The following is a 22,817-nucleotide window of genomic DNA, read 5'->3' on the forward strand; positions in this document are numbered from 1 at the left end:
CTGGCAAACAGATTCAGGGGCGCGAGGTAGGCTAGGGGAAGAGCAAGCAATGACCCTCCCAGCATGCCTATCCTCAGCCCTGACTAGCCACCTCCCAGCACCACATTCTCACAGGCTGCCATGATGTCGCTGAGCCTAGAACTGGGTGGTGTTGGGGAGGGGGTGTGTGTGTCTATCCATCATTTCTCCCAGCTGCCTTGCTGCAGTGTGGAGAAGCATCTATTTAGAGAACGCACCTATCCATCCATCTGTTCATTCATTCACTCTTCATTCATTCATTCATCCAGATGACTTCACACCTACCACCCTAAAGTCAGTGTCTTCTGCAATCGCCAAGCATCTCCGGCCCCCACTGCAAGCATCAGCATACAGCAGGTGCCTACTTAAGTATTAACCACACTTTACAGTGGTCACTGAGACGTGAGCCGTCACCGCCATCTCAAAGCACGCTCTAACCAGCCTTCCAAGCTCCTGGCCTTTGATCCTCACTCACCACAGACTTCACAAAGGACGGACACCACCCTTGAATGCCTGTGGCTTACACCGTCAGCTCTTAACCAGATGTGTGGTATGTTCTAGATTCTCCCAGCCACATTTTTTTCTTTTCACTGCTATTGTGTCTTGTTACCAACTTGTGTGTTTGTTGTCTGTGTAAGCTAGTGGGCAAGTACCCTGTCTTATGGGGACAATGCCTTAGTGACAGAGAAGACAGCAGCTTGCCCTATACCTCTGTGACTGCCGTGTTTCAGGTTTGGTCATGTTGCCTCCCCTCACTGCCCAGCTCCTTGCCCCCTGACAAATGGCCTCAGCTCCAAGCTCTGACAATTCCCATGCGGCAGTCTTTCTTCTCTGAACCCAGCCCTATCTGGTCACTCTTCTCAACTCATGGCCTTTAGTGCTTTCCTTATCTACCCCCTTTGCCTGGAAGTGGGGAGCTCTTGGGATCCCACGTGGACTGAGCATAGAACTCTTGAGGGGGTTGTGACACTGGGATGGTCCCAAGAACCACTTTTATGGTCACTGGTCTTTTGAATGCTAGTCAGTGTTTCCTTTGATTCTGAATGACGTCCTTGTCATTTTTCACCCATAGAAATCAGATGTACCTGTATGATAGGTGCTCTAAATATCCTAAGCTACCAGCATTCTGAAAGTTGGGCTTACTGCTATATCTGTTTGCTTGGTTTTTTAGTATATGGGAGCATTGAGTTGCTAGGCAAGTCACATTCTTGCCCTAAATTTCATTTTAAAAAATCACTTGTGTGTGTCTCTCTGTGTTGTGTGCAAGCACACACATACCACAGCTTCAAATATTGGTCCTTGCCTTCCACCTTACTTGAGATAAGATCTCCTGTCAGATGCTCTGTATGCCAGGCTTGCTGGCCCTGGAGGTTCTGGTGATTCTCCTGTTTCCTCCTGTCTTGTAGGGGCACTGGAATTACAGATGCTTGCCACTGCATCCGGTCTTATATGAGTCCCAGGGATCTGAACTCAGGACCTTACACTTGTGCAGCAGGGCTTCACCCACTGAGCTATCTCTCAAACCCCATTATTTAATGTGCTAATAAAGAAATAAATACATTGGGACTGGAGGTATGGCTCAGCAGTTAAGGGCCCTGGCTGCCCTTCCAGAGGAGCCAGGTTCAATTCCCAGCACCCACAGGGCAGCTCACAAAGGTCTGTAACTCCCTCACACAAACATACATGCAGGCAAAACACCAATGCACATAAAAATTAATTTTAAAAAGAAAAGAAATAAATATATCATCATGCAAGTTTGCTTTTTGAATACTTTGGTGACTTGCAGTTTGAACTCTTTTCATTGCATGAATTGTCAGAATGCAAAAAAATGATATGGTTTTTGTTTGTTCTTTTTCAAGACAGGGTATCATGTAGCCCAGGCTGGCCTTGAATTTCTGATGGTCCTGTGTCCACCTCCCAAGTGCTGAGATTACAGGCACAGGACATCATGCATGGTTATACACCAAGGCCTTGTGCAGTCTAGGAAAAGCTGCTCTTCCAACAGCAACATCATAATGCATTGTTTTATTTGTTTGTTGAGATAGTAAGGACTCTCTGTGTAGCCCAGGCTGGCCTTGTACTCCCAGAGATCCATCTTCTCTGCATATAGATGCTGGGATTAAAGACCACCATATGCGCCCTCATAGTGCATTCTGATAAAGCATTCTGAGCAGGGACTGAAGACTTCATCAGATGTCTGAGAAGCCCATGGCACGGAAAGGGTTAAAGAGCCATCTTTCTGAAAAAGCGCCATATAAGCTTTTCCAGGAACACTCCCTGCTGCCAAGTTGCCCTAGCTGGGTATAAAGCCCTCTTGGGGAGGGACAGTCCTGTCCTGAGCACCGAGGGGCTCAGACATCCCAGGACCCTGGATGGACTCTTGCTTGAACCATGTCCTGCAGTGGAAGCTGAGGAAAGAGCTCCTGGAGACACTAGACCCTCCTGAATCAACAGCAGGGCATGAAGGAGGACGTGCTGAACAGAGGCCGGATCTGAAGAGGTCCGCAGATCCTTGGGATTGAAGGGCTCCAACAGAGCTGTACCATTGTGCTACCTACAAACAAGAGAGCTGGGATGCCGCTCATTCGCCACAGAGTGGTACCAGCTGTGAGTCGTGTGTCCTGCTCTTTGTGCTTAAGGTGAGAGGGAGAAATACTAACTAGTCCACCAGCTGGGGCACCAGCACCTTCCGGCTTGCCCAGTAGTTGAGGGTTTCCCTTGATGCAGACATTCAATGCCCAAACCCAAGATCAGTTGCCCCGCCCTCCAGCCCAGATAGAGCTGGATGCTTCTGAAGCCATGGTTCCTAGCCATCTCTGTCAGCTGTTATTATCATCATTCTGCACTTGTTTGGGGTTGCTTTGCTCAAGCAAACAGAAAGATCTCTGCCCATCGTGAGCAGAGCAGCATCTACGCCTCTGCCCAGCACCCGCTCCCGTGCCTAAGTTCAGCCTGCTGCCATCCTCCAAGCTTCGGGTTTCAGAACATTCCAATCAGGCTCCTTCTCCAGTGACATGAGAGCGTGCAGTGAGCCATCGTGGCACCCAGGGGAGGGAGTGGCTATGAGCCCTCACAGTGCCAGATGAAGACGCATCCCTGAAACAGGCTTCATTCTGGAGGTGTCCCATGGTTCCTCCCCCAAAGAAACAATAATGGCAACAGCGACCAAAAAAAAAAAAAATTCTTGGCAGAAATGGTGACTAGAGCTCTCTTGGGCTCAGCCGCACATTGCAGAAGTTCATCTTTAGTGGGACCTCCAGGCTACACACGGCTTTGGCTGTCTGTTGGCTCCACGATTATTCTGGGTGTGTTCACCTTCCTCGAAAAGGGTGTGGATCTCACTAAATTCAGGGCGCCAGAGTGTCCTGCTGGCTGCCCAGACAGGGCTGGTCTTGGTCAGCAGTCTTGAAGGAGCCCCTGGTGGCTTCGGGCACCTTCCCAATGGAGGATGCCAGCCTGGGTGCCACTGTCTCTGTAGTGTTGTTGGGAACAGGGGACCCGGACTCAGGCACCCCAGGCGATCACCTGTGTGATTCCACCTCCCTAGGCCTCGGCTTTCTCTCTGGGAAATGGGGTGGCGATGTTTATAAGGCTGCTGTGACATGCTAACTGTCATGAGCAGCATTCTTCCCATCCCATCCTAGATGGCAATGGACTCTGGGCCAGGCCCTCAGGAGGCCAGCCTGGATCACTCTCCAGAGAGCCTTGCCATCGACCTCCATCCCTGTCTCCCACAGACTGACCTCACTCAGCTCATAGGGAATGAAGAAATGACAAACACATATGCAGGAAAGCTGAGATTGGCTAGGCCGTGGGCTCCGATGGAGAGACAGCATCAGTTGGGAAATTCAGTGTGTGTTTATTATATAGATAGATGGTGGGGGGTGTTAGCTGATGTCAGTGGGGTTCTCTGTTGAGTGCAGTCTCAGGATGGCAGTCATCCTGAGGAGGAAGTGGTGGACACTGTCTTACTTTCAACTGTGAGCCAGAGGAAGGCCTTGCTGTTGCTATGGGTCTTGAGCCTTGGCGTCCTTAACGTGGCCATGCTCTTGTCGCAAATGCTCACTCATCCAGGGGTACACTCACTCCCCAAACAGGACAGGTATCTCTTGAAGGTGTCCTTTCCCCACCACCCCCTACTCTCGTGACACCATCTATCAAATACTTCTCCTGCAGATGGAGAAGTAGAGGCTCATGGGAGGAAAGGACTCAGCCGAGGACGCAGGGCACAACACAGCGCAACTAAGAATCCAGTTCCAACCTCTCTGCCGAGCCCTCCCGCTCTGCCTATATCTCCTCCCATAACACCTTTGTTTCCTTTCACCCATCTGTATCTCGTGTGTGTAGGGGCAGGGATTGTGGGCACACGTGCCACTGCGGGTATGTGTAGGTCAAAGGACAACCTGTGGGAGTTGGTGTAGGTCCCAGTGATGGAACTTGGGTCCTTGGTGGCAGACACCTTTACTGCTGAAGCTGTTTCAATAGCGCCTCCCCTGGCATCTTAAAGGGGAGTGAGGGACAAAGTTGTCTTTTCAGAAACCATAAAATGAGCAGGAAGAGATATATAGAAGCAGGGGGTGAGCCAGGTGGTGGCACATACCTTTAATCCCAGCACTCGGGAGGCAGAAGTAGGTGGATCTCTGAATTTGAGGCAAGCCTGGTCTACAGAGTGAGTTCCAGGAAAGACAGGGCTATACAGAGAAACCCTGTCTTGAAAAACAAAAACAAATAAACAATAAAAGCAAGGGATAGTGGTGCCATCAATGAACCCAGAGCCCAGAAGCAAAGCCATTGTGTGGTCCTGCTGCTGGGCCTTTGCACATGTGGCCCTCTCTCCAGAACTCGGTCCCCAGACTTTCTGGCTGGCTGGCCGGCTCCTGACTTCTTTCTTTGGGACTCCTTCTTGCTTCTTCTTTTGACTCTACCCAGAGGTATAACTTATGTCTGGTGAATGCGCAGGTACTAAGTGTACAGCTCAATAAACTTATAAATGTGCGTTTATTCACCAGACCACATCCCACACATGGGGGAGCTCCCTCTTGTTCCCCTTCAGTCTCCCGCTCCCAAAGTTGCGAGGACTTTTCTCACACCCTCGATTCCTTTCTGGTCCATTCTGGAACTGCATGTTCTGGTGTAGGATGTGCTCGGCTTATTTCTCTCAGCCTGGATGTGAGATTCGCCCCCACGTTGTGCACACAGCAACAGTTAGCTCCTCTGCCGTGTGGTGTCACACGGTGTAGACACATCAGGGTAGATTCATTCCATCCTGCTGCAGGTGGACACCTGGGTTGTCCCTTCGCTTGGAGGTGCTGGCGCTGCTGCAGACCCTCTCAAAGATGCCTTTGGAAAATTTAGGCACTTATCCATCTGGGGTACAGCCCCAGAGATGGATCATGGCAGCAATGAACTCAAGCAAGTTCAGTGCTAACAGACACGGACAGACAGCTTTCTAAGCCCACCATTCAATTCACCAAACCTGCAGGAAGTGGGAGTGTAGACAAAAGTCCTGAGCCATCATAGCTGCCCCCGCTGCTCTCTCTGCTCTGTGGCATAGCCAAACCTCTGTGACATGTGTCCATTAGTATACTGCCCCCTCGCTTCTCACACCTCCGTCTGACCCATAGCTCCTTGGGGAAGATGAAGCCAGGCTGTCACCCAGATTCTTCCAAGCACCCTTAAAGTCCTGTCTGGAGGACGACACAGGTCCCTCTCTTTGCTGTATACTAACTCATCTGAAGCCCAGTGTTTAATGAGGTGGTTCTTCCCTTGGTGGGGGAAAGGCAGGAATACAGGGCCCACCAATTAAAAGGGGGTGATACCATTGGTAATGAACCTGTCACACAGCATGAGAATTCCATCACCCACGTGAAAACTAGGAGAGGCAACATTTCCTACCCCAGTATTACTGTCATTTGAACACAGCACAGTCCACAGAGATGGACCCCAGCCCAAGGAGAAGGTAGGCACCGAGCACCTCTGTCTGCCACGTGGGCAGCGTCTTTATCCCTCCTCATCACGCCCTGCTCACATCAGCTTCAACAGCAGTGGGTTGAGCAGCACTTAGCACCTGCAGGGCCTCATTCACACCTAACGAATTTAAGCACAGGACCCTCGTGCCCTTTTTAAAGATGGAGAAACTGATGATGGGAGAGGAGAAGCTAGGCAGCCAGAAGTTCCTGCACTTGGGGACCCAGACAGCCAAGGTCCAAATGTGGAGGCAGGTCCTGCATGAATACAGTGCTGTAACTCCAAGGGTCCTGGAACGACAGGGATGGGAGAGTAAGGTGTCATCGGTGTGCTGGGGCCCCTCCTGCCGTCTCTACAGGCTGCCTTTCCTCCCAGTAGAAGGCAGCTGGATACATGCACATTTAACCTCCCCAGTGGTGTCATGCCTCAGGGAAAGCCCTCAGAGGAACGCAAGGCAGGTCCTAGTAGCTTTGTGGTACAAATACTGCTGTGGCAATGGTCTTAGCCACAGGACCTCTGGGTGGGAGGTGACCAGAAAAGAAAGGTGAATCAGAAGCCCTATTCCTGCGCCAGCCCTGCCAGAGCCATGAGGAAGAGTAATGCCCTGAGTTTACCCGGGGCCTCAATGACAGTAGGTCTCCTGCTGTCCTCAGCACAAACTTGGAAATCAGTTAACATCCAGAAGTCACTGAGTCAGCCCAGTGACCTCCCGATGGCAGTTTCGTAAGTGCAGACACTTCAGAGGCTAACTCAGCCCACACCTGCCCCCACCCACCAGCCAGACTCAACACAGATGGGATGAACCACCAAGTGCCCAGCGGCAGGTCACAATGGAAGCCTTGGTTCATCCCTACAATGCAGGGCTTGGGACATCTGGAAGGGCGACCTATCGACACGGCAGCAAGGAGCAAAGTCCCGGAAGAAGCCAGCTCCTGGTGGTTTACAGTTATGCCCGTAGGTCACTGCATGTGTCAACCCTCATCTGAGAAGCTCCTCATGCAGGGGATGGTGATTAACACAGAGACCCACAACGGGTCAAGGGGTAAAGAATATGAAATCATGGGATGCTCAGTCCCAAATGGGACATCTGTGTCACACCCTTTGCTCCAAGACTCTAGGACCGTCTCTGAAGAGAGAGGTGGGGGAGGTTGGACAAGCCAAAAGGTGTGAGCGACTGTCAGGAAACAGTGCTTTCTGAAGCCAGCAGGGCAGCTGCACACGGGAACAACTCATAGGGGTTGCGGCAGCATGCTGAGGAGCCGTGCAAGCTCAAGCCAGACAAAGCCCCAGCTTTCAGGGCTGGTGTTGCAGTGGGGAGGCCGCTTGTTCATCCCGGCTGCCCAGCTAGCTTAGCTCCGATATAATCACACAGAAACTGTATTAATTAAATCACTGCTTGGAACATTAGCTCTAGCTTCTTATTGGCTAACTCATATTAATTTAACCCATTTTTATTAATCTGTATATTGCCACGTGGCAGTGGCTTACCGGGAAAAATTCCCAGCATCTGTCTCTGGTGGCTTCATGGCGTTTCTCTGACTCTGCTTTCTTCCTCCCAGAATTCAGTTCTGTCTCCCTACCTACCTAAGTTCTGCCCTATTAACAGGCCAAGGCAGTTTCTTTATTCATTAACCAAGAAAAAAACAACACACAGACAGAGATCTCCCACACCAGGGTGGGGATAAGATTAAGTCCTACCCGCAAAAATTCCACAAGCTTTTTTGTAATTTTTTTTTTACTGTAACTTTCAATAAAATACATGTAATGGAGCTGGAGAGATGGTTCAGAAGTTAAAAGAGCTTACCATGCTTACAAAGAACTCAGGTTCGGTTCCCAGCACCCACATGGTGGCCCACAAGCATCCAGTCCAGTTCCAGGGCAGCCAGTACCTTCCTCTGGCCTCAGCAGGTACCTGGCTAGCATGTGGTGTACATACATACATACATACATACATACATACATACATACATGTATACATACATGTATACATACAGGCAAAACACTAAAGCACATAGAATAATTTTTGTTAAATGTGTGTAAGGACCAGATGTAGCCTCCTGCAGCCAAACTATAATCCCTTCATCAGGAATTTTCTTGTTGGTAGAGAATAACCTGTCACTGTCACCATCGGGGTCAAGATCTGAGACACCCACTGGTAAGAGGGGAGGCACCGGAATCAGAGAAGAGAATCTTCTGACTCAGTCATATTTCTGTGTATGAAGCGTTGTTGTCCCCATTTTCGGATGTGGCAGAATAGGTTCTGCAAACATCAGCGAGCATCCTCTCACTCGGGACCCAAAATTCCCAACAATCTGACTCTTCTGTCTGGGTGTCATGAGCCTCAGGAAGTCACCTAGAAGAGGCAGCTGGGGACACACAGTGTCAGCCTTCTCCACCAGACCTGTGGAACCTTCCAGGCCCTTGACTCACTCTCTCTGCGATCTTAATTATTAGTTTGTCGATGTTAAAGGACGTCTGAAGCCTCAGGGCATTATGGTCTCAGTAGCTCTGTCCATCATTATGATGATGTTTTTTAGAATATATATATTTCTGTGAGTTCCAGGACAGCCAGGGCTATTATACAGAGAAACCCTGTCTTGGAAAAAAAAGAGAGAAATCTTTGTGTATGTGTATGCATACATGTGCATGAGCGCAGGTGTGCAGGTCAGAGGTCAGCCCTTACCTTTCACCTTGTTTGAGACAGGATCTCTTCTTCCCTGCTGCATACGCTAGGCTAGCTGCCCATGCACTTCCACGGATTCCTGTCTTCACCTCCCGTCTTGTCGTAGGAATGAGCTGTGATTACAGATGTGCCTGTCCTCCCACATCTGGCTTTAGGTAGGTTCTAGGCATCTGAACTCAGGTCCTCATTCGCACACAGCAAGCCCTTGCCCGCTGTTGACCCCAGAGGGCTGTTAGTACAATCAGCCCCGAGCAGGACTGTAGGAATGACAGCAGTGGTCTGCACTGGCTGTGAATTGTCACCAAGCCATCAAGATGAGCTCAGCAGAGGCCAACAGGCACCCTGAGGCTGCTCAGACATGCTCAGCCATCTTGTTTAGAGCTCCGGATACCAAAGCTGCTTCTGCTGTCACCACAGGCTCTGCCGGCGTCACATCCACACTGGGGCTTCAGGGACGGACGATCTTAGACTTGTGGGTACAGCTTTCAATAGCTCTGATTCCCAAATGAGGCCTTATTCGTACCCCTGTGTACTTCCCCTGTATTTGACGAGGAGAGTTCCCCTCTATCTGTGCTCAACACCTTTTGGTCCCTTTTCAATAGACCCAATAGGCCCAGCCCCTGGCCCTTAGCTGGAGCCTACCTGGAATTCCACAGCCTCTGCCTGCTCTTATCAAAGCTGATATGTGGCTATGTCTATGGGAAATTACATTAATTATGTCGGTTGGTGTGGAAAGACCGTGTCTAAAAGTGGGTGACACCATTCCCTAGGCGTGGGTCCTGGACTGTATAAAAAAGAGAGAAGGTGAACGGAACACACACTTGCATGCATTCATTCTCCCTCTGTTCCTGACTGTGGCTGTGATGTGACCAGCATCTTCAGGTTCTCGCTGCCTTGACCTCCCTGCAGTGATGGACTGAAGCCTGGGATTGGGAGCTGAAACAAACCCCTTGGCCCCTAAGCTGCCTTCATCGGGCATCGTATCACAGGAAGAGAGATGAAACCAAGAAGCCTAGGATTCCCAGAGAAATCTTCCAAAAGTAAGCACATCACAGCTTCCAGCATCTGTCTCCCATAAGGCCGTGCTGCCCAACAACCGCCCAGGCATATAGGCCTGGGTCACAGCACAGGGCCACCCTGGAGGCTGCTGGTAGTCTCCAGGCTTGCCATGTAGCCTGAGCAAGGTGCACCGTCCTCCATTTCAGCTCCTCCCGGGAAAGCGGCCTGCTTTCTCTTGACCTAGATCCTTGGCCACCTTCCTGACTCCTGTCTGTGTCCCTCCCCTCAGGCCAGTGACTCCAAGATGAGCCCTCTGGGTAAGAGCCACTGACCTAGCTATCTAGACGGCATACATAGAGTCTCTCTTGAAGATCTTGTCTCTATACCTGCTGGGTTCACAACACTGGGCTACCGGGAGGACGGGGCACAGTCTACTCCCTGATGAACCCACAGCGCTGGAGAGGAGGAAAGGAAGTCACTCTGAGATTACACCGGAGCTGTGACAGGTGAGAACAGACTTCAGATGTGAAACAGACCCCCTTGAGGTTAGCTCAGTGTGGGGTGCGGGCTGAGAAGCGTGTTCCGGGCTGAGGGAGCAGCAAGACCCGCCTCAGAGTGGTAGAGAGAACCGTGGTATGCTCTCAGCTGTGGGGTAGAGGGGGCAGAATTGAGGGCCCTAAGAGCTGGGATCCTCAAGGACATGGAATGTCTTATAAAGGATTTGGAGCAGGAGAAACAAACAGGGAATGAACTGGTCCAACTTGTGTTTAGAAAGCAGCCATGTTGGGATTCCTCTTGTTCTCACCTTGAAGTGTCTTCCAGATCCTGCCGCAGCCAGGCAAGGCCACTATGTTCCCAAACCGTCCGCACTCCAAAGTGACCAGGGAACACCACCACCCTCCCACAAGTCATAGCCCTTCTCTCCTTCACCAAGACTAAGGACCTCCTTCCTATTTTCTGGCAAGGAAGAAGAGACAGCTCATACCTGTCGCCTCCTCGTCCCCACTCTGTGTGACCAAACACTGCCATCCCTCTGTTGCCATAACTGGACTCTGCCCTTTCCCAAGGCCAGTCCAACCCTTGGGTGTTGGACACCATCTTCCGCCAGGAATAATGCTGCTCATTTTGCTTATTTTCACAGCAAAACGTCACCAAAGAGTGGAGCATTTTCTCAAGTTATTTCCATTTAAAGATATATCAACAAATCTAACTGAACACAGAGCAAGAAACTATGATATGATCATGAACCAAGAAGAACCTCAGGGAATGAAAAGTAGAGAAAATGAAAATTAAAAATCAATGGCTAGGGGCTGCAGAAATAGTTTAGTAAGCAAAGGTACTTGCAGCCAAGTCTAACGGTCTGAGTTCGATCCCCAAGATCCACACAAAAGGAGAGGCCTATGAAAAGTAGAGAAAATGAAAATTAAAAATCAATGGCTAGGGGCTACAGAAATAGTTTAGCAAGCGAAGGTACTTGCAGCCAAGTCTAACGGCCTGAGTTCAATCCCCAGGATCCACACAAAAGGAGAGGCCTGACTCCGTCGAGGTTTTATTATATCACTGGATTCAATAGTTCCTAGGGTTAGTAGAAAATATAGCAGGGGTCCGGGGATTTTGCTCAGTTGGTAGGAAGGGCCTGTCTGGTACACACAAAGCACTTGGTTTGATCCCTAGCATGGAATAAGCTGGGTGTGGTAGTGCAGGCCTTACTCCCAGCAGGATAAGATGTTCAAGGTCGTCCTGCATTGCACAGTGAATTTGAGACCACCAAGCTGCACAAGACACTGCCTCAAAGGGAAAAGAAGGAAAAGGAAAGAATTGGAAAAGAAGAGAAGGGAAGCAAGTCAGAGAGAGCATACAAGGAGAGTGGAGAATTCTTGGGAAGGGCTGCCCAGGCCTGCCTTTGGGCCATATGCTACTTCCAAACTCTGAACTCCAGGGCAGGGTTGACTAGCACCAGGCAACTCTAGACAGTGTGCTGGATTTTTTTATGCATCTTCTTTCTATCCCCCGACCTCATCCCCATCTCTCAGAAATGCCCAGTATCTTGGAGGTTGTCAAATTCACACTGTGACCAGGTGGGTCCTCTGGAGAGCGTCACTGACCTACTCACCAAGGGCAAAGTCTACGGAGAGTTACTCAGAAGTCCTAACATGTATAGCCAACATCAAGACTAACCTTGATGCTGGTTCTCTGGTTTGCTCTGCTGCTCTGGAATCTCAAATCCAGTTCTGGAAGACCTCCAGAAGGTTACTTGGAGGGCTGGCGGTGAGGGGCCACCTGGGTAGCTCTGCCTCTAAAGACAAATGCAAAAAGCATCCCTTACCACTTCCTCCTTCACCCCCACCCCCAACACTATGAGCATCAGACCTAAGGGGCTGGCACATGCTAGGGAACTGGTTTACTAGTGAGCCACACTCCCATCCCCTAAACTTTCTTTAGAAGCAGGGTCTCACTAAATTGCCTAGCTAGTCTAGAACTTGCAATGTAGCCCAGAGAGACTTTGAACTCACCATCTTCCTGCCCCAAGGCTGGGAGGACATGTGTGTAGCTGTATACCCAACCGCAAACAGAGTTTCATCTCTTCTCTGAGATCCTCCCATGAGGGAGACACCCCTAGTGTTCTTGAGAACAGTTCCTCCCTGTGGATGGAAGGTCTTCCAGAAAAGCCTGAGGCAAATGGGGTGTATGAGAACATACTGCTCCGTTGAGCCTGCAAGGACCTTCCCCTTTGTGCAAAACAGCTAGACATGGCGCATCAAAAAAACCTTCAAATTGCTTTAGCCCAGCACAGACTCGTAATAAAACGTTCTTAAGCAATGAGACAAAGATGTAAAGAAGCACTTACAAGGTTATATAAGAAGAAAACTTAGAAACAAGCTATGCCTCAGGGGATTTCCATGCGCAGCAGTAAGTCCAAGAGGTTTAACACAATGGAGCCTTTGAGAGAATGCTTAAGGTGCTGGCTGAGGCGGCTCACAGGGAGAGCTCGACCAACCCTCTAGCCCCACAAGGTAGAATGAGAGCCCCCACTCCTGCAAGCTGTCCTCTGACCTCCACATGAGTGCTCAACACCTGCACGCACTCACACACAGATATATAAAAAAACGCAATAAAAATAAAGAAGATAATGACGTGGAAAGATAGTCACAGGAAAATGTAAGAAAAATGTGTGTTTCAGTCACTTTTTACATCTTAGGCATACAAAAAAAATGGAAATAAATGTAGTAAGACTTTCATGGTGGTTTAATCGGGGTGCTTGTGTTTTGTTTTTGTTAGTTTTGAGATAGATTTTACGTAGCCCTGGCTGGCCTCCTGCTGGCTAAATAGCTCTGGATGACCTTGAACTCCTGACCCTCCTGCCTCTATCTCCCAAGTGCATCCTGCAGGCCTTGGCTTAAACACGTCTATGATTCTATGATGTATGTGCCTTCCCTCTTTGTTCTTCTTCTTCTTCTTCTTCTTCTTCTTCTTCTTCTTCTTCTTCTTCTTCTTCTTCTTCTTCCTCTTCCTCTTCCTCTTCCTCTTCCTCTTCCTCTTCCTCTTCTTCCTTTTTTAATTTGGTTTTTCCAAGACAGAGTTTCATTGTGTAACAGTCCTGGCTGTCCTGGAACTTACTATGTAGACCAGGCTGGCCTCAAACTCACATAGTTCTGCTTGCCTCTGCCTCCCAAGTGCTGGGATTAAAGGCATTCACCACCATGCCTGACAACATAGCTCCATTTTCAAAGAATTTGCGATGGATGTAAACACTAATACAGGTAAGATACATTAGTTATGTACAATTATTATATGTCAATTTCAGTTTTTAACTTTTATGTGTTTGTGGTATTAAGACTGAAACCCAGAACCTCATAAATACTAGGCAAGTGCTCTACCACTGAGCCCTATCCCCAACTCTTTAATTTGTGTAATTATACAAGGAATGCAGAATGACAGCCTCATGGTAAAATAGTCAAACAGAATTCATAAAGCTATCATCATCCACTGACACCATCTGCCAGTGTCCATTTCCCTCTGGACATGTGCACTGAGAAGTGTGCAGGCTGCTTTTGAGGCTGGAGAGACGGCTCAGCAGCTAAGAGCACTGGCTGCTCTTGTAGAGGTCTTCGGTTCAATCCAGCATCCATATGGAAGCTCATAACCAACTCGTAACTATAGTCCCAGGGAATCCAACACCCCATTGTAGACTCCAGGGGTACTTCAGGCATGCGGTACACAGACACACATAGAGGCAAGACACTCGTGCACATAAAATAAAAATAAATATTTTTAAGTAGTCTGCAGCTGTCTTCAGGCTGTTTCTGTTTCTTGTATCTTTGGATTCAGAATGTGGACACTGTATTGAGGAATCCTGGGCACCTTCTTTCCCAGAGGCCCAGGAGAGCTTTACATGGTGGTGTAGGGAGATCCCCTCCAGTCCCTGGAACCCACAGCATGTACAATCACAGTTTCCTAAGCAATCCCCAACTGTTGGATGCTTAGGTTATTCATTTATGGTTTCTGACTAGTCTTCTACAGTCATGGCCCTGTCCACACTCATCTCTCTAGGGAGATTCTGAGAAGCTGGGTCCCTTGTCACACATGTTTTAAGTTTAAGTTGCTAGCCCTCAGTTGATCTCTGACCAACAGCACTAAAGGAAGTAGTTTTCCCAGTTCCTTTGCCAACATATGATACCGAACTTTTAAGGGTTTTTTTGGTTTTGTTTTGTTTTGGAGTGTGTGTGTATGTGTGTGTGTGTGTGTGTGTGTTACTACTTTGATTCTAAGGAAGGAAACAGGGTTACCAAAAGTCACCCTGATTACTCTTTGACCATCTGGTGCTTGACTGGGTTCTTCATATTCCCCAAAGGATATATCAGTCTTCTTTGTCCTCCATGACAGATAAGAAACCAATGTTGGACTCAGTGCCCAGCACTGACACAGCTAAGGCCCTCCTTCTGCTGCCACCAGCATCTGTCAGCTGTCTGTCCACCCAGAAGAAACTGATGCCACTGTCTTAGTTAGGGTCTCTATTGTTGTAAAGAGACACCACGAGTACAGCAACTCTTATAAAGGAAAAGCATTTAATTGGGGTAGCTTTCATCTTCAGAGGTTTAGTTCATTGTCATCATGGTGGGACATGATGGCATGCAGGCAGACATGGTGCTGGAGAAGTAGCCAAATATCCTACATCCTGGCTTGCAGGCAGCAGGAAGTGGTCTGAGACACTGGGTGTAGCTGAAGCATATATAAGATCTCAAATATGACCTCCCCACCTTCACAGTGACACACTTCTGCCAGCAAGACCACACCTACTCCAACAAGACCACACCTCCTAAGAGTGCCACTCCCTCTGGGGGCGCCATTTTCTTTCAAACCCCCTCCTTCCACTCCCTGTAGCTCCAACCCAGGCATCCTAGGTCCCTTTCTACTGCACGCAGATCAGTGCTCCCTCTGGCCCATGCTAATCCCTCTGATGAAGACCTCCTTCATCCTAGCCTTGTGCAGCCTGTGATGACCTGTGCTCAGAAGGCTCCTGAGCTTGGCTGACCCTCTGCAATGCCAACTTGAAACTGAACTTGGGGGTTGGTGCATGTGAAGGTGTGGGCGAGCATGCCCACATATGTATGCGCCTGTTCGTGTGGAAACCAGGGTCCAACGACAGGGTCATCATCAGTCCACATTGGTGTGTAGCCCAGGAGCTCTCACTGGCCTAGAACTTTCTGAGTAGGCTTGGCTGGCTGAACAGTGAACCCCAAGGATATCTCCATACTTCACTATATCCATCTTTCTTATGTGGGTTCTGGGGATCAAACTCGGATCCTCAAGTGTCTTGACTAAGCCATTTCCCTGGCCCTCAAGTGGAAGTTATGAAGGAGGGATTTCATTTGGTCACTTTGCACTGGGTCTGAAAATTACCTTATGTAGATAGTCTTAGGTGTGTGTGTGAGAGAGAGAGAGGCAGGCAGACAGACAGACAGACAGACAGACAGACAGACAGACAGACGGAAGTGAAAGCTGCAGATGATATTGACACCTCAGCCAGTCCCCACCCCACTGTTCTGAGCCAGCTTCATACACCAACAAGCCAAGACTTGGCCAAACAATAGCCCCTCTCAGTTCCACACATCAACAATATAAACAACCCCTCCTAGTCTTTGGGCTGTTAGCCAAACACCCCCACGCCCACAGGCCACAGGCTCACTCCACTGCCAGGCGTGGGCTCCTCATGAATTTTTCCCAAGGTCCTGTCCAGCTCTTGGGAGACTCAGCTGGCACCAGAGACTGCTGACGGGTGGTTTCCATTAGCCAGGTGTGTATGATTGGCTCATTCCCACAGCACTGCCTGCCAGCTACATGCTGGACCTCATGCCTGGCAGTGCATAACCCGGATGATAATGTTGACTTGCCTGGGTCAGAGGTTAGCAGCTGGGCCACCTTCACTAAGCCAGACGCCAAGCTGAGTACTCAGTAGATGCTCAGTTAATGCTCCCTAGAATGTTTCTGACTCTGAAAAAAAAAAGAAATCTATCACCCAGTGACAAGAACTGGTCACACACAAGATGAACATAAAAAGGAAGGGATGCTAAATGTTCAGTCCGAAGAAGACTTTCAAGCCTTGGCAAGATGGAGATTCTTTATTTTAAAACAATCTCTTAGCCGGGCGGTGGTGGCGCACACCTTTAATCCCAGCACTCAGGAGGCAGAGGCAGGCGGATCTCTGTGAGTTCAAGACCAGCCTGGTCTACAGAGCTAGTTCCAGGACAGGCTCCAAAACCACAGAGAAACCCTGTCTCGAAAAACCAAAAAACAAAACAAAACAAAACAATCTCTTTATTTTACATACCAACCCAGGCCCCTCTCCTTCCCCTCTGCCCACTCCTCCCACCTTTCCCCACCCCACCCCCATCCACTCTGCAGAGAAGGTGAGGCCTCCCCCATGGGGAGTCAACAAAGTCTGTCACATCACAGGACCAAGGCCCTTCCTCCCTGTATCTAGGCTGAGCTCCCCTCTGTATCCAGGCTGAGCATGGTATCCCTCCATAGGGAATGGGCTCCGGAAAGTCACTTCTTGTACTAGGGATAAATCCTGGTCCCACTGCCAAGTGCTCTCACAAACTGCCCAAGCCACACAACTGTCACCCACATTCAGAGGGTCTAGTTCCATCCTACGAGGGAGAACAAGATGGGGATTATTAACTGCAGCTTGGGCCTTCTGCAGACTGGGAACTCAAGTTTCCAGAAAGTGGGGTGGCAAGGAAAATGGCAGACATGTTCTGGGATACTGTTTCCTAAATCACCATGACTAGGGTTGAGGCGGATGAGGACTCTACAGACATCTTCGCAGCAATAGAAACCTAGCTAAGCCGGGCGGTGCTGGCGCACACATTTAACCCCAGCACTCAGGAGGCAGAGGCAGGCGGATCTCTATGAATTCGAGCCAGTCTGGACTGCAGAGAGAGTTCCAAGACAGCCAGGACTGTTTGTTACAAAAGAGGGGGGAAAAATTCTGATATTCTACAAATCCAGGGATTAAAGGCATGCGCCACCCCACCACTCCCCAGCAGCCTTGAACTCTTGATCGATCCTCCTGCCTCTACCTCTCAAATCCTAGAATTACACACACCTGATGCTAAATTAGAACTCTAATCTCCAGGATCTTGAATAACACCGAGACCAAGTTGGTGACTCAGGTAACCTGGCGGATGGGAGCGAACTCAGGAGCTACCATGCTGCCCCCCCCTCTCTCAGTCTCTGTGTGGCTCACTCCTCTGCCTGAAAGCCCACTGCCTCCCCACAGCCCGGCCTCTATGCTGCAGCCCCTGCTCGAACCCTCCTTCCTCTGGCACAGCCTGAGTGACTTGGACCAACCCGACTTCTCCCCTCTGTACACATTTCCATCACCCATCCCGCATTCCCTACTTCCCAAGCAGGATCCCCTAAACCCTCCGTCTTTCAAAGCCCAACTGTTCTTGTCAAGGCCATCATGACCTCTGAGCTTCCAAATCCAAGGGTCACTCTCTGCCTCTGTCTTGTGTAACTTGTTACCAACATCCAACATGACTGACCACCTTAGATCTTTCTCCTCTCTTGATTCTCACAACACCTTTTTCCCCAACTCTCATGACCCTGTTCGTCTCATCTTTATTCAGAGACTGAGGGCCTACTATGTGCTATGCCTTACACTAACACAATAGGTGGTCAATCAAATCTTTGCTCCCTGTGGAGAAGCATTTTCGAGGCAAATCTTTTTTTTTCTGTTATAGTGTGTGTGTGTGTGTGTGTGTATGTGTGTATCACAGAATTCAGGAATCAGTTCTCTCCTTCCACCCTGTGGGTTCTAGGGACCCAGCTCAGGCTTGGCAGTATGCACCTTTACCTGACAAGTGCCCTATCGGTGCAAGGCCAATCTTTATCACTGTCAACCACAATGTTGGCTTGTGCTACAACTAGCCGGAAACCCCTGAGCTCACCCTGTCTGGTGACTTTTAAAGTCCATCCACATGTTGAGGACTCAAATGTCTAGACTAGCTCTGCCTGAACACTTGAGCTGCCCCCCTGACATGACGGTTTGGTTCATCCAGCTATCGCCAACCGGCCTCGCTGTGATGAAAACAGCCTGTCTCCTTCCCTTCACTCCCAGCCTGAACCTGTTTCTCTGCCTGTCAGTTTCCATCTCAGTCAATGGTCCCGCCATCCACCCAGTTACTCAGGCCAAAACCCGGAATCGTGCCGATGCCTATCTGCTCTCCCAATCCACCTCTCTTCCCCTCCGGCCACCCTGGACTAGGATAGCCTCAGACCCCTCTGACCACCAAGATAGCCTCCTCACTGGTGTCATCACCCTCATCCATTCCTCACGTCTAGCCTGAGGGACCTTTAACAATGTAAATGGGATCTTGTCCCTCCTCTCTCTTTAGAGTCCTCTGATAAACAGTGTGGGGGAAGAGGACATTGGCAACATTGTGAAGACGATGAATTAGTAATGCAAATATATAAACAACTCCCACAGGTCAATTAGAAAAAGGCAGCCTTGTCGAGAAAAAAAAAATGGGCAAGGGATATAAACAGGCACTTCCCGAGTGAAGCAACTCCCAGTGCCAATAAACATAAAATTAGACGTTCCACTCCCAAGAAATCCAACAAACGCAAATTAAAACGAGTTGTCGCTTTACACCCAAAACATCATCAAAACTTTAAAAGGCTGACAAGATCAACTCTTGGCAGGGGTTCAAAGACAGAGGAACTTTCAGATGTGGCCAATGGGAATAAAAATCAGCCTGGGGACTTCTGGGAGCCAAGGGACAACGTCTCATGATGCCCAAAATGTGTCTACCCTCGGGCCTGCCAATCACTTCTTCCCAAAGGAGCTATGGAGAGCAGGATGTGGTGGCCCCGTCTGTGTATACCTGCACCCAAAAGCTGCTGGCCCCACTGTATCATTGCTATTTTCCTATGCGCCCACCACTACTTGCTGCTCCCCACTGCCCCCACAGTCCCACCATCGCAAGCCAGGCCTCGAAGATCAAATTCAAAATTCAAAGTATAGTTTCTGAGGAATCCAGATCTAGTTTAGCCAAAAGAAAAGTTGGAAAAATTAAGTTGTGAGCTGTCGAGATAGCTCAGTGGGTAAAGGCACTTGCTAAGCAAGCCAAACAACCCCCTCCCGGAGCCCAAAGACCTGAGTTCAATTCCTGGGATCCACAGAAAGGTGGAAGGAGAGAACTGACCCCACAGAGCTCTTGACTGACCTCCACATGTATGCCATGGCACTTTCGTGCGTGTGTACACATCATCATCATCATCATTAGCAATAATCACTAAATTTTAAAGTTGTTTTTGACTTTATATTTATATAGTCACAAGCCAGGCACCATCTGTATAGCAATCAACAACAAATTAATCACACTGGAGATGGAGCATAGTGATAGAGTACTCACTTTGCAGAAAGGCTGCATGCTCCATTCCCAACCTTGTTGGAAATAGATCATGGATAGCTAATTGACAGCCCTATAGCTATTGAACATTGTCAGGAAAAGGAGCAAGCCATGGACAATGCTCACACCACCTCTGTTTGTGCAAGTTTAAAATTCTAAACTTAAGAAGCCCCTGAAGATGTGGCTTAGCAGGTAGAGCCCTTGCCTACACGCACAAAGTCCCGGGTTTGGTCCTCACCACAGCATAAACTGGGCATGGTGACACACACCTGCAATTCTAGCACCCAGGAGGTGGAGGCTGGATGATGTAATTCTAGCACTCAGGATGGTGGAGGCTGGAGTTCAAGGTCCTCCTCTGCTATTCAGAGTTCAGGACTAGTGTGGGCTACATGAAACTGAGGAGAAAAATAAAGAGGAGGAAGAGGGGAGAGAACAGACAGGGAGTGATAGCTTAGAAAAATGGCTTTCCATGACCCTCAGTGTAAAACCACAGCCTCTGAGCGGCAGTGTGGTCTGCGTGGTCCAGCCCTTGCTCACGCCTCTGGCTCCATCTCAGGCCATCCAGTAAGTTTCCTGCCTTTTCATCAGCCCCAGCAACGCTGCATGGCACTTCAGCGTGACAAAGCCTTCTCTGTCATCTCCAGACAGTCATTTGTTTATCTCCGACCAGACGGTAAGCTCCGAGGTGTAAGAATGTTCCCACTCTCATCAGTGATGCTCCAACGGGTGGCATGCAGTAGGTGCTTAATGCCTTCTTAATGAATGAGCAGCCGTGACTTCCTCCAGGAAGAGCTTCCTGGATTCCTAGAGCAGGAAGCACAAGTCAGCCCGCATGCAGCTCCTGGCATGGCTGCCTCAGCCGAGGTCTGACTGTGGCTCAGGAACTGGGGACATCTGGGGAACCACTTGTAGCAAAATGCCCCATGTGTGGGCATAATACACTCTCTGAAGCAAAGGCTCGTAGTCCTCTCATTCACTATCACACCAACACACATACACATACACGCGCGTGTGTACACACACACATTCACCAACACAAACACAGTCTGCCCTCCGTCAGTGGGTTATAAGTGGACCACATCCTCCAGCCTGTGGATGTCTAGAAGCCATCAAATTCCCTGCTGGTTCCCAAAATGCTAGGTCTAATTGTAATATGTCAGGCTCAGTAAACCCTTGACTGGATGGTTGGATGGATGGATGGATGGATGGATGGATGGATGGATGGATGGATGGGCAGATAGATGGACGGACAGATGGGGAAATGAATAAATGCTTTGAGGACCTGAGTACTATTAACCCTATGACTATGTAACTCTCAGACTTCCTGGGAGCCTGACACATTGGGATTTGAAAGGCACAAGGAGCCAAAGCCTGCCCTATGAACAAGAAGGACTACTCATTTGGTTCCTGGGCCCAGTGGGGTTCTAGACATGACTACTCTTGTGCAGCCCAAACTTAACCCTTGGGTCCACTAAAGCTTCTGTTCTCTATGACCCCGCCTCCCGGAGGAAGGCAAACCTCACTCCTCCTTTGGGTTGCCCTGGAAGGCAGGCTGCAGGCATGGCCTCTTCTTGCCTCTGGACAGCCCTGGAGCAGGTGTGGTGCAGCCCAGATCAATGTGATCACCAGGCCAGGCAGTCCCATGGAAACCCAACAACAAAGCGGCACAACAGACCCAACCCTCCTGGGAAACCCAAGGGGTGCGGAGGGCGCCACCTTCAGTGTCCGGAATCCAGACTTTCTGGTGGATCCACTGAGCCGCAGGTGCAGGACACCAGGCCCATTCCAAATAAAGAAATCCCAACCTCCCTAACAAGGTCCCGTCTGTCCATGTGACCAGTCTTTGTCCAAAGTCACAGAATCCCACCTGTCTTCAGTGTGGTGGGGGGAATCTTCCAACCACAGAAGTGTGCCCAACCAATCTGCTTATTCTAATAGACAGATTCACAGATAAGTCATAGTATTTCATAAATGGTAATAGGCCAGAATAGAAGTTTTGAAAGGACAAATTTTTTTTATATACATGCATATTAAATAAAAGTTGGTCTTAACCCCTTCCCATGGGCAAACATCTCCAGAGAAGTTTGCAAATGTCGCCCAGGCAGGCTGACCCTCAGGTAGCAGAAAAGAATTTTATACTACTGGTGCCCAGGCACCTGCCTACCATGTGCCAGGCCTTGCACTAGATGGTCGACAATGTTCCTTGTTTGGGGTAAAGTCTTGCTATGTTGCCTAGGCTAGCCTCAAGCCCTAGGTTCCAGTGACCTTCTCTCCTCAGCCTTCTGAGAAACTGGGGTTATAGGTAGTCCAACACACTTCACTGTTGACCTACATTAGAAAAAAAAATATTTTAGCCTGGCATAATGGCACATGTCTTTAATCCCAACATTCAGGAGGCAGAGAGGCAGGTGGATCTATGAGTTCGAGGCCAACCTGGTCTATAGAACGAGTTCCAGAACAGTCAGGGCTACACAGAAAAAACCCTGTCCTGAAAAACATAGATAGATAGATAGATAGATAGATAGATAGATAGATAGATAGATAGATAGATAGATAGATAAATTTATTTTTATGGTAGGGTGTTTTGCCTGCATGCATGTCTTCACCACATCTGTGTGGACACCCATGGAGGCCAAAAGAGGAAGTCAGAACTGGAGTCACAGACAGCTGTGAGGCACTATGTGGGTGCTGGGATTCAAACCCCAGAGCTCTGTAAGAGCTATCTGTGTTCTTAACCACTGAGCCACTGCTCCAGCTCTAGCCCCTTGGGATTGTTTCTAATTACAACTTGGAACTTTAGCTGGCAAATAGGCTGAGCTCAGAAGAACGAACGAACGAATGAATGAATGAATGAATGAATGAATAAACTAAAGCAGACAAATGGGTGAGTGAGCTTCTCGGGTCCCATTCTCTCTTCTTATTTCCTGCCACAAGAAAAGAAGACATTGAACATTTCTTCAGGAGGTCTGGGGGTGTCTTCTGAAAAGTCACCAGGAACATAGCTTATTCGTATACCACTGAAAAAGGAGTCACATGTTCACCAGTCCAAGTTCCATACCTTGGAGGCTCCCTTTGTAATGGGAAGAAACCTTCAGCACAGAGAGGAAAAAATTGTCCAAGGTCACACAGGAGGCAGGAGAAGTACAGTTATTTCAACTACCCTTGGAAACCAGTCTTTTGTTCTCTCTCTCTCTCTCTCTCTCTCTCTCTCTCTCTCTCTCTCTCTCTCT

The sequence above is a fragment of the Microtus ochrogaster genome, chromosome 10 (assembly GCF_000317375.1).
Source record: "Microtus ochrogaster isolate Prairie Vole_2 chromosome 10, MicOch1.0, whole genome shotgun sequence".
Taxonomy (NCBI): domain Eukaryota; kingdom Metazoa; phylum Chordata; class Mammalia; order Rodentia; family Cricetidae; genus Microtus; species Microtus ochrogaster.